This window comes from Euprymna scolopes, chromosome 37, assembly GCF_053919585.1.
Source record: "Euprymna scolopes isolate OS-2025 chromosome 37, ASM5391958v1, whole genome shotgun sequence".
NCBI lineage: Eukaryota > Metazoa > Mollusca > Cephalopoda > Sepiida > Sepiolidae > Euprymna > Euprymna scolopes.
The window spans coordinates 57,351,114-57,368,690 of NC_136518.1; the positions used below are offsets into that span (position 1 = coordinate 57,351,114).

Sequence of the window (17,577 nt, forward strand, 5' to 3'; positions counted from 1 at the left end):
GACAGGATCGCATTCAAGATGTTTCTGTTTAGAGCAAATTGAAGCATGATACTTGATTTCTGCACTTTAAACTTTAATTGAAGCCATTATATACAAAAATAATTTTATAAAATCAGCAGTAGGTTCTCTACAGTGCAATGTAGACTACTATTTTGTGTGAACTAAGTCACTGTGGGGAGGCATGTGAAGCTTCCTCCCGGTGCAACACAATGGGTCCCTAACAAGAACAGGCAATCAATTGATTTCACTGAAAAATGGGCGATTTCACAAATTTCAATGACAACAAAAATATGGGATTGTGAAACATTCGCTGATTACCATTCACTCCCAGGCAACGCCGCATCTCCCTGCTAGTGTTTGTGGAAAGGAAAAAGAAAATTATATATACATCAACGTTTCGGTTATATTTCAAGACTTTAAAAGATGATCGAGTTAAAGAAATAAAATACAAGTATAATATTTGAAAATGTTTTGTACGTTTGTAATGTGAATGGAAGTTTTTGTTCTCTTTGAAGCATAATCGTTAGAATTTAAAATTGATGCGTTTCTGAAATAGACCAAGTATTTTGATAGATATATAAGATATACAATGCACACACACACACACACATAAGGAGATCAAAGTTTATAAGAATTCTTTCACTGGAGACTTTTTGATAAAAAAAAAAAGAAAAAAGAAAAAAAGGTCGACATGCAGGTGGAGCTTAGATACATAATCAATAAATTTACATGCATCAGTATATATTTTTCTATTATCAATATCTTTTCCTCTTGTATCTACGTAAATATATAAACAAATACTAGCAGGAAGACCCGACATTGCTCAGGATTGAATTCCTATTTTAATTAGTTCAATGTTATCAATCATTTTTAGCAATAGAACTGTTTTAATTGTGTTTAGAAATATTATTTAAAAGTTAATTTAGTTTTAATTATTTACAAAAGCTGACATGAATAAAGCTTACTTCTGTTTAAAAGCAGAAAATTTATTTAAAAAGTAAAGAAAAGATTTATGAATGTAATTAAACAGTGTTCAGAAAGTCGCATTTAAAGAGGAACACAAATGTGTGCATGTGTTATAATAGACAAAAAAGAAACGATTAAAATTAACTACAGCTATTTTTTTTATTTCAAAACTGCTAGACAACATACCAAGTTCAATAGCTGAATGTTGTTAAACTGGACTTTGACTTGAGTAACTATCAGACAATGTTCAATATTTCAAATCCTATTTTAGTCATTTATTTAGAGAAAAATGAATTCTGCTGTCATGTCTAAAAAAAACGAGTATGCGGGTTCCCCTTCCGCAAGGGAAAAATTTACTCACACCATGACTAATATATTATTTTTTTAATTGGAATTCATTATTGAGATGAGTATTATTTATATTAATTTATTTAAATATATATACCAATCGGTACGGACCTGACCATGGAAGATCAGATAATAAATAAATGTGGATTTATAAGATCAAAAAATCCAACCATGATCACCCTTTGGTGACCGTGGTGCAGTTGATAGACACGTTGAATCTCTACGCTTCCAGATTGGCATTGTTTGAAGATAGCGGTTTCAATCCTACTCAAAGCCAGCCAGAGGCTTACTTGGCCAAAACGTGGTGAGACAACTACGGATGGCAGTGATTGCTGAGAATACAGTTAGGAGATTCGCGGTTACCATCTGACGAAGACCAGAGGAATAGTTGGCCGAAACGTTGTGAAACAACAACTAATAGAAGATGAGAATAATAGCCCGCAATAATTAAATTACCATGACTAATGTTTGTATTTTTTAAAATTTTGCACAAACATTAGTCATGGTAACAGTAAATTTTTGCCAAAACGGATTTTCCTGGAAAACTATGGGGTAAAATTGTCCTCAAATCGTTTATTCTCAATAACCGCACTTTGGATTTTTTTGAAATTTTGCACAAAGTGTGGTTATTGAGAAAGGTGCAAACAAATGAACGATTTGAGGACAATTTTACCCCATAGTGTTATCCAGGAAAATCCATTTCGGCAAAAATTTACTGTCAACGTGACTAATATTTATGCAAAATTTCAAAAAATCCAAGGTGTAGTTATTGAGAAAAGTGCAAACCAATCAACAGGAGTGAATTACTAGGTCCAATCCCTCTTTTGTCAGGGGACCAAGAATTTTATTTTAATCATGCTTATTTAAAAAAAAATAAAAATAAAAATAGCACATCAAGTTATAGAAATTTTCTTTCTTGATAAAATACATAAATATCATAGACAATGATATTTAATATTTCAAATCCTATTTTAGTCATTTAGAGCAAAATGGACTTTTCAGTCATGTCTAAATAACTTTATTTTACTTCAATCATACTTATTTAAAAAAACAAAAAAGTATATATATATATATATATATATATATATATCAGAAAAATAACACTAAGTTATAGAAATTTTCATTGTAGACATTTTTATCATTCAAACACTACCATGTTTGAATATATGGTTAAATGGTAGTTTTAGTCATTTAAAACTGACTTAAAGCTTCACCGCTCAATCATGTTTTTACCAAATTTCAAACAATTATTACAGTTTATTAATCACTTTCTCGGTTATACTGTGAAAAAAAAAAACATTTTTCAATTTTCATTCAATAAAACAAAATTCATGAATTTTCCGGTGTTCAAAATCGTAAAAATATGTAAGGAGGTGAGCGACGCTTTTTATGACTGGTTTCCATAGCAACCATGTCGCTTCAGTGACTACTGTTGCTACTAATTCAAAAAGTAGCAAGTGAAACAGATTGAAAGCATTAAAGGGAGATAATTGGGGAGGGGGATTTTTATTGAAAGCGGACGAGTGCTGTACATTGTGTTTATGGGGGCAAAAAAATAAGACTGAAATCAAACAAAGAACAAGTGAATTTATTGGAAGCCTGGAAAAATTCATGGATTACCATAGAAAAATGTGAGCATGAAAAGTAATATGGTTAAGCTTAAACATGAATAAGTAAAGGACTAGTTGTTAAAACTGGAAAAGAAAAGGACAAGATATTCTAGTAAAAAATATAAATTTATAACTTAAAATATTGCAGCATTAAATTTTTTTTAATTCAATATTATATAATCAATTCTTAATGCTGCAATATTTTAAGTTATAAATTTACGTTTTTTACTAGAATATCTTGTCCTCCCCCCCCCAGTTTGAATAACTACTCGTTTACTTTTCCATGTTGTAGCTTAACCATATTAATTTTTATGCTCGCATTTTTCTATTGTAATAATTAATGCATTTGCTTTAATAATTGAATTCTGTACATTGTATAAAAATCTTTGTTATTGAAGGGGTACATAGTTTATTTACTTTAACTGGTTCAAAAACTGTACCAGTGACTACATATTAATTTTAATAGATTTCCATACTGCGAAAATTCAAAATATGTTTGCAGTTTATATTTTTAACGTGTTTTTAAGAGCAATATGACTACAGGGGTTAAAACCCAACTTTGTTTCATTGAAAACAAAACTCATTTTGAGGTTCTGGACAACCTCAATATTACATTTAAGGGCATGTATTCTAAAAGATTACCTATTCAACTTTCAAAATTATTGAAAAAAAAAAAAAAAAAAAAAAAAAAAGAGTTGCACATTTTAAAGATGAAGAGGGGGGCAAAAATGAAAGAAGATCCTGGGCAACGCCGGGTAGATCATCTAGTATGATAAATCCAATCAAAATAGGATGAATTTAAGTTTTTAACGTTTCCGCTCCTTTAAGTTAGGAAGGTTTTTTTCTTTTTTTTTTTTTTTCTTTTTTTTTTTTTTTTACACAAGAATCACCACATTATCAAGGCCAAGAGGCCACTCAAGGATAAGGGTTAAAGAGTGTACAGTAGAAATTGGACAATATTGTAATCATTAGTAATGAAAATTCGGTAAATTTGATAACTTATATGGAACGGCTCATCAAGAACTTATTTACGTTAGACTTGAAGACAACCATATTGTAGTCAGCCAGAAAGCAGGAAAACGAAGACAATTCCACAGGCGTGCAGTTCTAAGAAAGAAGCTTTGTTCATGGAATCTAAGTTTAGGTTTAGGCACAGATAAAGAGTGGGGGAAATTATTGATAGTGTTTTCAGCTAGACGAGTGTTTCTTGTGAAAGTTTGGCAAGGAGGACCATAGACTTAAGCTCAGTCGAACACTTTCCATGAAAGTAACGATACATCAGAGACAAACTCGCAACATCTCTTCTGTGAGATAGAGGTTGCAGGGAAGAGAAAAGAACATCTCCTACAAGGCTACAAAGTCTATTTTGAACTCTATCAAGGCAGGACAAGTCCTTTCTAGCAGCTCCTGTCCAGATGTAGCAACAGTATTCCATCCTTGGACATACCTGGCTCTTATATAGATAGAGAATTGCATCAGCAGTGAGATATCTACTGGATTGATAGAAAGATCCCACCATTTTTCCAGCGGCCTTGGCAACAGATTTGATGTACGTGTTCCATTTAAGATCAGGAGTAATGGTCAAGCCAAGAAGCTTGTCAAAACTTGAGGACTCCTGAAGACGAGAGCCATTCATTTCAATTGATGCCAGATGTGGATCAGAATGTTGATGATGTAAAGAGAGAAGCTTGATTTTAGATACATTAAAAGTAACCAGCCACTCCTTTCCCCATTGTACTACGTGCTCAAGATCAGAGGAGAGAGAATCGGAGAGAACTTGGTCGCTTACTGTCTTAAATGTGCTACCATAAATGGTAGTGTCGTCAGCATAAATGTCTACAAATGATGTAAGGCTTTTACAGAATTAGGACCAATGTCATCATCTCCCTCGGAATATGTCATACATATAATTTAAGTTTCATAAAAATAAAATCTCTACTATTATATAAAAGTCACTGTGTGCGCGAGTTCCTTCCTTATAAGTTCCGAAACAGCTGAGCCTATATTTTGAAAATTTCACACAAATGTAATTTATATGCCTGGCAGTGTTCCTAGGTATGTTTTGTACAGAAATTCATCCGATAAGTATCAAAAATCGAGATCATCCGATCCTACAAAGAGTTTTACTTATAGTTGGGAGGATTCCTAAATTTTTTCCGATTCTAATTCCAGGAAAATGGTGATTAACGATTGCGATACCAAGTATGATTCCCGTGGAATTGTTTTGAAATATCGTTATATAATCAAAAGTTTTTGTGTAGCGAAAAAATGTGGGACAGTGAAAAAGTGGAAATACAAGTAAGGAAATTTTGAAAACGATTTGATTTTTTTTTTTTTTTTTTTTGTAAAATTTCTTTCATTGAAGATAAAAGTAAAAAATATTTTAACCATGAATTAAACATGCACCATGAAATTAATAACAATCGATTCCAGGAGTTATTTTATATATTAAAAAATATAAAGAAAAAATAAGTCATTATTAATTCAACAAAAATACAATGCATAAAATTTCAAGGGGAATAACAGGTTTTGTTTATCTTTTGATATTCATTTTTTTTTTGTTTTATTTTCTTTTTATGTTCGATAACTCTTTAAAATTTAACATTTTTTTTTTGCAGCTCCAATCGCTAACTGATTTTTATTTGACTTTCTAGAATATTCATATTTCTAAATGAAAAAAATAATAAAAAAATAAATCTTTGATTACATTTTTAGCTTTTTATATTCCATCATCTCAAATTATTCCTATTTGACTTTTTTTTTTTTAATTTTTAATAATGTTATTTTTTAAATCTAAATAAATTGGTTCATTTCTACATTTATTTTTATTATATAATTATATACTTATCGTCCTTTAATGTTTATTCTTATTTAGTGTCTTAATTTACCTCTATATTTCTATATAAAAAGTAAATTTTGGGTAATTGTTTATTTCTATTGTTAAAGAAAAATCATATATATTGAACTTTTAAAATCGCCTTTGCCTTAATGCTGTTTCTGACAACCTTTTTATTTTTAATTTTTGTTAGGGGTTGGGAAACATTTACCTATGCTCTAGCAGTGTCAGAAATTTCGTGAAAATAGTGAATAATTCCACCCCATCTTTCCAAGCTTATAACTCCTCGAAAAATGTAATTCAAGCCCTAATTTTTTTTTTCAATTAAAGGAGTAAGGACCAAGGTTTTATTTAAAAAAAAAACAAAACAAAACAATGTGTTTTTTTTTTTTTAAAAAGGTTTTAAACTTCGGACTTTACAGGTAAATTTCTAAAAAACTGATTTTTTTTTTTTGTTTTAAATTTGAATATATTATTTATTGACCTTTTCTCTTCAATTTGTGATATATAAACCTATTAAACATAAATTAATTATTTACTTTTTAATAGACATTTCAAAATGAGAGGCGTAAATTATTCGACCCCCTATCTTTCTAAGCTTATAACTCCTCGAAAAATGTAATTCAAGCCCTAATTTTTTTTTCAATTAAAGGAGCAAGGACCAAGGTTTCATTAAAAAAAAAAAAAAAGACAAAAAGAAAAAATGTGTTCTTATAAAATAAGGTTTTAAACTTCGGACTTTACAGGTAAATTTCTAAAAAACTGATTTTTTTTTTTGTTTTAAATTTGAATATATTATTTATTGACCTTTTCTCTTCAATTTGTGATATATAAACCTATTAAACATAAATTAATTATTTACTTTTTAATAGACATTTCAAAATGGGGGGGGGCGTGAAAATGGGGGGGCGTGAATTTAAAAAAAACGTTTGTCTAAAATATTATATTCGGTTTATTGGAAAGAACATAAAATTTCACATTGACCCTGAAAATATCGTAAAAATAGAATCAATAGAAAAATTTTGATAGATTTTTAAAATTTAAAAATTTAAAAATATTGAGTTTAAAAATTGAAAAATATTGAGTTCGGAAAATTCATTACTGTTTTAAAAAAAAAATAAAAATATTTTTATTACTTTTAAAACAACTGTAATAGTTTATTTTGGAAGTATAATCCATAAAGAAAATAAATAACCCACTTTTAACAGAGAAATTACGAGATTTTTATATTGTATTCGCAGTTTCGTGTTAGGGGTGTCAAAAATTCCTACAAAAATTCTGATACTGCTACCTATGCTCACATCACGACTGTGATACCAGGCATTAGTGAACGTCGACCAAGACCTTACAGTCCTTTAGTTGAACAGCTCTGAGTGACTAGGGTTCAAATGATTTTTATAAGTTAAACTTTTCCTTTTTTAATAAATTTTTCACATTTGTTTTGTGCAAAGAAGTTCCAAAAGAAATGTTTAATTGCTTCATTCGCAGAATATTTTAATGAAATGTAAATTTCTAAAAGAAAAAAAAATTCAATTCACTAACCGCATTTATTTAACAGATAGCAAAATTGTTTTCTTTTGTAGTTTTCGAAAGATCTTAAGTGGAACCATCAGTCAGCATAGTACGTAGTTCTAACGCTTTTGTTTTTAGATACTTCAAAAAAGCCGACCGTGACCGACAGTCAAAGTTTTACGAACTGATACCGCGTGATCAGTTTCACTTTAGTTTTAGAAATATTTCCTGAAACAGCCTTCGTTCAGAAAATAGAAAGTACATATATTGTTCTATTAAACCTTTTATTGTTTAAATAATTTGACTTTGTTTTATTTTTTAAAAAATATAAAGGTTGACAAGACATTTTTCATTCATTTCCTAATGGAAGAGTGTCGGTAAAAAAAAAAATTAAAAAAAAAAAAAAAAAAAACTTGCCAAAAGATAAGCGCCCCCTTTTCCTTTTTAGTCACCAGTTGGAAAAAAAAAACATGATTTATTCGCAATGAGAACACTAAAATCTTTTTTTCTCTAAGGGTTAAGTATTCATCAACTTTTTCATGGACGTGACCACGTAGTTAGGCTGTTTTATACATAAACTTCGCTCACAAATGAAAACAATGTTACCTCGCGGCCCCTAAAGTTTTGCAACAGCGCAAACAGATAACTAATCATGGGCCTCTAAGTTTCGAAACAGACAGACAGCGCCTATGTATGTGACAGAATAAGAAAACTCATTAAGATAAATAAAGATTACCCTTAAAGTAGTTAATAAAATTCTTGTACATCATATTAAATATGTTACGAAAAGTTCTATGACGTTTTTATTATAAATTTTTGACAGCATTAATCCCACTTCAAGCAAACTGGTCAACTTAAAAATATAAGAATCGTAAATCTAATGTATTTTTTAATGATGCCATTCCCCCCCCCAAAAAAAAATACTATTTTTACGATTACCGATTCCAATTGTCCACTAGATAAAAGGGAATTTTTTGGGTTGCACCGGAAAGGGAGATAATAAAATCTCAACAAATAACTTGTTCTAAGAAAAAAAAAAATTTGTTGACATTTTAAAATATAGCTCAGTGATAGAGCATTCGACTACAGATTGATTGAGCCGTGTTCAATTTCTTTGTTTGCATATTTTAAAACTAAACATTAATCAGAAGTGGGTTTCCAGGGCATTCATTGTCAAACCCAAATATCAGCTGACATGATATTGTAAACAAACACATTGTAAACAAAGACAGAATTTGATGAACTGTATCATTATTCATTTTTTTACGAATTAGTCCACCGGGCAAATTATTCCTCTTAATATATAATAATTCAATTGAGGATCGAGTCTATGATACATACACTCTGCATAAATTAAAATATGTTTAAGCGTATTGTATGAACGGACAACATCGGGCGTCCAGCTAGTATATATATATATATATATATATATATATATATATATATATATATATATATAAAATGGGTTAATAAATTCCAACGAAAGAAAGATGTATATTTAGATAAGGGAGTAGTCACCAACAATGTGTATTTTTTAACATTATTTTATTATTCCGTGTCTTGGTTTTTCATTGGGAATTATGTTTGGATCATTGTAATAATATCCAAACATAATTCTCATTGAAAAACCAAGACACGGAATAATAAAATAATGTTAAAAAATACACATTGTTGGTGACTACTCCCTTATTTAAATATATATATATATATATATATATATATATATATATATATATATATATAAATATGCATCAAGTGCGCTTGAAAGCCTAATACAACGTAATATTAGGAAAATAAACAAATATTTTACTTGTTTGAAATTTATAACAAATATATTTCAAAGGTATCCTCCATCTTTAGTGTGTTTTTTTTTTCTTTTCTTCCTTGCCATGTTGTAAATTTGGAGAAAGAAGTCTGTTTGCAAAGAGTCGCTGCAGATGAAGGATACCTCCGAAATATATTTATGATAAATTTCAAACAAGTAAAATATTTGTTTATTTTCCTAATATTATGTTCTATTTGGCTTTCAAGCGCACTTGATGCGTGTTTTATTTTATTCAAATTAAAACAACTCTCATTCTTTGACGTTATTCTCTAAAACAACTCATTCTTTGACGTTCTTCTCGCGTTGCCTACACACAGTTCAAACATTTCAAAATACAACCGCTAGACACAACGCGCGGCTCTTTACAAACAGACTTTCTCCAAATTTACAACATGGCAAGGAAGAATGGTAAAGTTCACAAAAAATATCTTATGCCACGTTGTTGCCTAGAATATAAGTTCATTAGTTTAGGATACATGTGCACTGATCTGTTCAAAAATAGATTACTTAATAGAACTCAAAATTTGAGGTAGAGCATTTCTATTCTGAAATGTTTGTACTTATTTTAAGTGTTTTGAGGGTGGATGGACCCCCTAAGGAAAAAAACTTTTAAAAATGTACCAAGATAAATCATGTGGCTAGAATATGTATTTCAAAATTCATAATGACCTGCTCATTACTTTAGGAGATCACCATATTAGCAGTTGTACCAAAAAGAATGATCCTGGATATGACCTTAAACTATATCCGATGGTGAGGACCCAGCTTGCGGACTTTGAGGAGTGTGGAGCCACCCTTTAATTGCCATTGCTCCCAGGTCCACTCTGACTCGGAGTGGTAGTACCTGTTAGGGTCCCAACTATGGGTTAAATAGAAACCGACTTGGAAAAAAAAAAATCTATTCTATTAAAAAAATTGTTCTTCAAAATCACTGGATTCGGCATTAAATAACCTGAAAAGGGTTGATATGCCATAAAACAAAAACAACCAAACCAAAAAGCATGGTTGGTTTTTGCATAAAGCCTTCACCACTATAAACAAATCTGTGTGGATTTCCGAACAACTTAGTTGTGGCAGGAAATCGACAGGAGAGTCCATCATATATATATATATATATATATATATATATATATATATATATATATATATATAAGGGGGTTAAAGAAGTATATAAAACTATATATAAGATGTATAAAGCTCAACACATATGGTGGAGCTTAAATATAACAATTATAGACAAGACAAAGAAATATATTAGTATACATAGATTTATTTGTCAATGAAATAAAGAGACACAGTAATTGAGGAAGGTGTTATATGCTCTTTATACCTAGGTATTTCAAAGCCTTGGTTTGACACCCCCAGATTGTCCCGGTCACCCCTCATTCATCACACTCCTATATACCAATAACTTAAATATCTCTCCAATTATTCCCCCAGCTCGATGTTGCAGTGAAATGCTTGCAACCTAACGCCCTTGCCCCTCTTCTGTTGAGAAGCATATGGCTTCGAAATAACGAGGTATAAAGACAATATAACACATGCCCCTAATTATTGTCTTATTATATCAACAAATAGATATGTATACCAACATGTGACTGTCTTATCTATAACTGCTATAATATATATATATATATATATATATATATATATATATACGTACTAGCAGGTCGCCTGGTATTGCTCGGTCATGAAATATACTTAAATATATTTTCATTAACGCAGATTTCGTATTCACTATATTATTTTGGACCCAATACATGATATGGACCTAATTTATGATTTAAAAAGTTAAAATAAATGAATAAACAAATAAAAAAAATGACTCGTGCGTCACGACTGAGAATCAAAACCAAAACATTTAGCTTACGATTTACTTTTTCCTTTGACATTAATGCCTAAGCTATGAAGACATGTTTGCTGCAAGGCTAAAAATTAAAACATGAACTAATAGCTATTACATGCATATTCGTAATGCCGTCGTTTGATCTTTACCTGCTAAATTCCATTTTTTTTTTTTTTCACACTTTTTCACCAATTTTCCTCAGCTAACACCCAAGTATCGCATGGGTTCTATACACTATATATGAAGTTTCACGTCAGTAGACCAATAACGGACAGAAGTTTGGTAGGCAAAAGTTTTTAAAATATATACATGAATATAGAAAGGGGTTTGTGTTTACTATAATCTTTTTAGAAATATTATGCAAGTATAAATTATGTAGAAAATCTGCATTGATATAACTACATGCAATAGTTAACTAAAGATGATCATCCCATAAGAAAAAAAAACACACACGCACACTAATAGGAAATTTATTAAAATGAATGTTTAAAAGAATATGCAAATTAACTAGATCGTTTGCAGATGAATGCAATTCCATAACCCATATATAACAAAGTTGTATTTTCTTTTTAAATACGTAGAAAACAGGGGTTTTCATATGAATATCAATACAAAAAAAATTATATATATATATATATATATATTTGTTCGGTTTGGGGGAAGAATTCCATCAAAGTGCTCGATTAAAAAAGAAAAGATTTCAATGTAAGAGCTTAATATTTATTGAAAACTGTACGTATATATATATATATATATATATATATATATTTTAATCTGTACAGAAGGTCAGAAAAATATTAGTACAAAATGTTAGGCTTGAAACCGACGATACCAATGTTTTTCTGACCTTCTGTGCAGTTATAATATATATATATATATATATATATATATATATATATATATATATATGTGTGTGTGTGTGCAGGCAACAAGAAAACTAACTTCTCAAAATTAAATTATGAAAGCATATCTTTAACAAATAAAGGGCTCAATACCTTATAAGATAGAGGTATATCAATAATAAATGATAATTATACTTAGCTTTACTGCAGTTTCATAGTATCAATAATCAAGATTGTTTCTGATTGATATCAACCGAAAAGAGAACATTTCTTATTAAAACACTTATGATTGGTGATACAATGAAACTGGAGTAAAGTGTTAAAGTTAACTGTAAACAAACTGAAAGAAAATTCAATGAGATTTAAAAATCTGGTGCTTGCTGAGAACAACTAAATTCAAAAAATCAAATTTCAACTAAAAGCAGTTTCATCTACTTAATTGTCATATCAAAATATTATTTTGAAACCCCTTGGCTTCATGCAGTTATTACTAGGGCTGTGACAACAACATATTCTTTTCATTGCTTTGATTCTTGAGTACATATCCGTTAATATCTCATGTTTCTATATGGTTCTCTGTTTATTAAGTGTGTCTGTGTCGGATATATACCCGAGAGTCAAAAGAATGAAAAGAATATTCTGTTGTTACAGCTCTAGTTATTACATCCTCTATCATAAAGCAAAACTCTTCTGGATATTATTCAAGAAAAACTTGCCATTTTCATGGAAAGCAATTTTTATTAATTTTTCTAATTTATCATTTTTCATAATTTTTGGATATGTTACTACTTTCGACATAATCCATTAAGTAGATAACATTGGTCTTAATTGAAATTCAATTTTCGTTATTCCAAACAAATACCATAGTAAGATCTGACTATTTACATAAAGAATAAAAACTTCTTATATATATATATAATGGACATTTGAAAAGCATCGGTTTTAAATTATCAAATTCAAAAGAAATTGAATTATAGTGATCGGAGATACAATGCAATCAATTCAATTAATTGGCGATTCAATGTAATTTACATTTTAAGAACTTTTGGGGGGGGGAATGAAATCAAAACATGCAAGGGTATAAAAATGCAAATAAAATGAATATTAAAAAAACAAAAATAAATAAAAAGCAAAATTTCAAAGAAAATAAATTTAACTTTTTCAAATGAGAAACGATAGATTTTGGCATAAAATCAATAAACAAAAAAAAAAAAAATCTTTAAAAGTTTCTCCTATTACCGTTGTTGTTTTGACCCGTTTCAACAGAATTTTGTAAAGGAAGAACTTGAAAGTTGTTGATACGTACGACTAAAATGCTGTTGGCCGATAAACTGAAAAACTAGAGTCTTGGTAATGAGAGCCGTTGGAAAGAGAATACAGATAAAGATTGAAATAAGCGTCAGCAGCAGCGATGGTGGTGATGGAGGTGGCGAAAGGGAGGAGTTAAAAATAAGTGCAGCCAATACAAGAGGTCAGAGGTAGAAACGATCAGCTGGGAACACGGCTGAAATGGGGATTCCATAGGAAAAAAAAAAAAAAAAAAAAAAGGAAAAAAAACGTAAAAAGAATAAAATGAAAAATAAAATTTAAACAGAATAAACAAACAGAAAAATAAAATCAACAGAAAAAAAAAAAATTGAAAAATTAATAACTTCTATGACATTTTGACACGGTCTTGTTTCCCCTCTACATAGCAAATCCAGGAAATTAAAAAATGCCCGATGAAAAACATTTTTATTAAAAAAAAAAAAAAAAAAAATTAAAAAGAAAAATAAATGAAAAAAAAAAAAAAAAAGAAAAACGGAAAATTTAAAGCTAACATTTTAGAATGCACTTTTTTGTCATCATTTCCAAAGATTTTGCATTTATTCAAACTATTCTCATATTCATTTTCGACGTTTCGGCCGATGTAACTTCCAACCTTCTTCAAAACAGCCGATCGTGAATAAATTTGTGAATCCTTGTCAAACTCGGGATCCTATACCTAATTTAAAGCCAAACTCTTGCATCCATAAAGGTGGATTGTACTTGTTCCATCAACCATGGTCGAATAGAAGTGTTACTTGTTACTCTTTGTTATTAGCTGTAGTAAGGATTGAACCCTCAACATCTAGGAGACTGACACTTAGTTGCTAACCAACGCCTTTATGTGTTGCACCATGAGTGCATGTAGACAATTCTAGTATGAATTTAATCCTTACTTTCTCTTACATCATGTGCACACACACACACACACACACACATATGTTTGAATGGGTTTGTATTACTGTACACACAGATTCGAAAAAGTTGTCAAGAAACAAATATATAACAAATAAATGTTATCAAAGGCAAGATAAGTTACTTTTCTACCTAACTGGATATATTTTTTGTGTTTTTATTCAATTTAACATATTTATTCAGCTCAAAAAGCATACAGTGTTTACCGATGTATTGGAAAATTCAAAATGACGCCCGACTCTTTAACACGGTAAGTTCGGGAAAAGGTGTTATAAATAATAAACTAGACAAAATACTGTCAGAAACTCACTCAATATATGTTACCATGACATAAGTTGACATATATTCGGTGGTTTTTTAATAGTATTTTGTCTAGTTTATTATTTATAACACCTTTTCCCAAACTTACTGTGTTAAAGAGAGAGAGAGTCGGGCGCCATCTTGAATTTTCCAATACATCGGTAAACACTGCATGTTTTTAGAGCTGAATAAACATGTTACATTGAATAAAAACACAAAAAATATATACAGTTTGGTAGAAAAGTAATTTATCTTGCCTTTGATAACATTTATTTGTTATATATTTGTTTTTTGACAACTTTTTTGAATCTATGTGTACAGTAATACAAACCCGTTTGAATTTGTCCGAATAGTCTTGAAACTATTGTAACTAACGATGAAATACACTAATTGTTGCTATCAACCCATTCTTTGTTGTCTTGGTTTTTGTTAAAACTATATATATATATATATATATATATATATATATAAATGACAACGGTCTATATTTCAAATTTCATGATGTTGAACATCTTACAATCTCCACGTTAAAAAACGACCCTGGTGTCTAACTCTGTCCTGTGGGGAGGCATAGTAAATAGGTACAATTCTTGACAGTATCCGTTTAGTAGCACAAAATCAATCATGCTACAAAGCAGATACTGTCAAAAATTGTAAGTGTCTACTGAATAAAGGAATAAATTATAGGACGGTCAACATCATGAATTTTGGAATGTAGAGTTGTTATTTATTCATTATATGCTCTGTAATTACATTGAGCTTCTTAAATAAGGATTGGTATATATAAGGAAATATACGTAAATAAAGAATATATACACACACGAACTGCATTCCAAAAATAATGCCTCCGAATAGATCAGAGGGGGATTACAAATTGCATTGTCACGATGACTGAACTCATACAGTCATGACCGGAAAGCTTTGTATCTGTTGCAGATATTGACGGTGCGAAACTAAAAAAAAACATGTCATGAACGTGCTTCAGAACCAGAGAAGAGTCATTGAATTCCAGATCACAAAAAATCGCATATTTTAATGGTATCACTACCGTCTTTGTAGATTTTCAACTTTTTTCATGTTAAGAAAAAAATAAAAATAAGAGGCCTTACTTTTAGATCTACTCTCATATATCGATATCGCCTTTTGAACTGTTTGGAGAGGGATTTATTAAAATTTAATTTAATAAATCTAGCTTGTTTAACAGTTGAAAGAATGATTATGTTGTAATGAATAAGAGAATAGTGCATTTAGAGTATTTTTTTATTTGATTATTTCAATAAAAATATTTTTTTTAAATTACCATTATAAAAAGCTCCTTAAAGAAAAAACCTGAACTCTAGAGAATTAAAAAAAAAAAAGCGGTCAACTTTAGTGCAAATACAATATTTCGATTGCATGCCGTTGAATACTGTTCATGTTCGCTGATTTGGCATTTATAGGTACTCAATTTCCTTTAATTCCTGCATTAATTTCTGGTAGCCTAGAGATAGAATACTAGCCTACGGATTCAAGGATACTTTTGACTAAGTTTGAATCTCCCGACCAGCAGTTATCATGGTTTCCTATACTGATGATTGTGTAAGCATGAAATATTTTCTAGATATAAAAATTTAAATATTGTTATATAACAATAGTATTATTTTTTAAATAGTAAAATTTTTTATACCTAAAGACACCACCGTTTTATACTTATGCAATCATCAGTGTAGGAAACGATGCTTATTGCTGATCAGTAGATTTGAAACCAGTCAGAGCCATCCTTGACTTCATGGACTAGTGTTTTTTTTTTTTTTTTTTTTTGGGGGGGGGGGTCCAGACCATCAGCAATTAACAAAAACACAAAAAACAAACACACAAAAAGATCTAAGCCTTCAAAGATCTCAGTAATGGATCCCTATAATTGGGAGAACAAAATTTCAGGATCGTAACGAAAATATGAATACGAAAATAAGTGAAGAATAGCAGAAAAAAGCCAATTAAGAGTGACTAGAATTAGTGGAAGGTTTGTACAAAAACTGAAGTAGAACCAAACAGTCAGGTGCCAAAACAGACGATCGAGTTAATCCTAAGCTATTATTATTATTCTTCCCCCCCCCCAAATGAGGCGAAATGCGTTTGAAAGTAGGAGGGGGGGAGTAAAGGTATAACCTTTCCAAATTAACCAAGATGAAAGAGGATAATTTTTTGTTTTGTTTTTTTAACCCTGGCCTGCTTTAAAGAAAATGAGATACTTGGAAAGTGTTCAACATAAAACGGTAAAAGTTAAAATGCATATTTCAAGAATTCAGGTAGAAAAAAAAAAAAAAATTTTTAACTGAACGGATGTTATCAAAATGCATCTCTTAAGTCGGAAACTCTTTAAAATAAAACTGATTTTTTTTTCATTGAAATCGCTTCAGACAAGGCAAGAAGCCATTTGATCTAAGGAATCTTTATATACATTATATATATATATATATATATATATATATGTGTGTGTATTTCAAGGTTAAAACTAGCCAAGGAAGTGTTAGATTAAAACTTAGAAAACAGCAATTTTCTCTCCTTAGTCAGAAACATCTATATATATATATATATATATATATATATATATAAAAGCGAAAATGTATGTATGTATGTATGTATGTCTGTCTGCTAAAAACTTTCGACAGACGCGACGAAAATTCACAAACTCCGGATCACATCGAAGTTCCATCCTTTGCTCGAAAAATATCGAAAAATTGGCCAAAAACCTTAACTTTTTGCACCCTGAAATCGACAATTTTCGACAGGGGGGAGGGAGGGGTCAACAAAAACGGTCCTCTTGTGACAATGACCGATTCTACGCATGCGTCAGATGACGTCGTGACCTGATTTACTTTAAATAGTTGAAAAACCGAACAAATCTGGTGAACGTCACCTTAGCTCAGTTGGTTAAGGCCTTGGTTCATTATCTAAACGTTTTGGGTTCGAATCGTGGTGTGAGATTTTTTTTTTTCTATTTTATAAATTTTAATATCGAAACAGGCTTATTTAAGCCATTTTTCATATGTTCGTTTTTCTGTTTTCATCGTTCGTTTGCCTTACGTTAGATTTTTTTTGTGTTTTTTTTTCCCGCTTAGTGTTAAGGTTGTTTTCTTTTTTACTTCGCTTATAACAAACAAACCTACGTCGTCGTCATAACACTCGACGACTTCCAGCCGCGCACCTGTCAATTTGGTTCTTAAATAAATTTAAACATCTTTCACTAACTCATTCTGGCTCATTATTTTCAAACTTCGCCTCAGGGCTTC

The 17,577-nt window shown here is 30.2% G+C and overlaps 1 protein-coding gene across 15 annotated transcripts in view; it reads right to left on the reverse strand.

Moving 5' to 3' along the window:
• The window catches only part of LOC145261200 (endothelin-converting enzyme homolog), a 662,230-nt gene that overhangs the window by 418,851 nt on the left and 225,802 nt on the right, over positions 1-17,577 (reverse strand). Inside the window, exon 1 of one of the 15 annotated variants that reach the window (XM_080119536.1) lies at positions 13,092-13,291. The exons of 13 other annotated variants lie outside the window; for them this stretch is intronic. The gene's annotated coding sequence lies outside the window, so the exon portion shown is untranslated. Of the gene's footprint in view, positions 1-13,024; positions 13,292-17,577 lie in introns of those variants that run through there. One more of the 15 variants, XM_080119535.1, reaches the window with a different exon arrangement.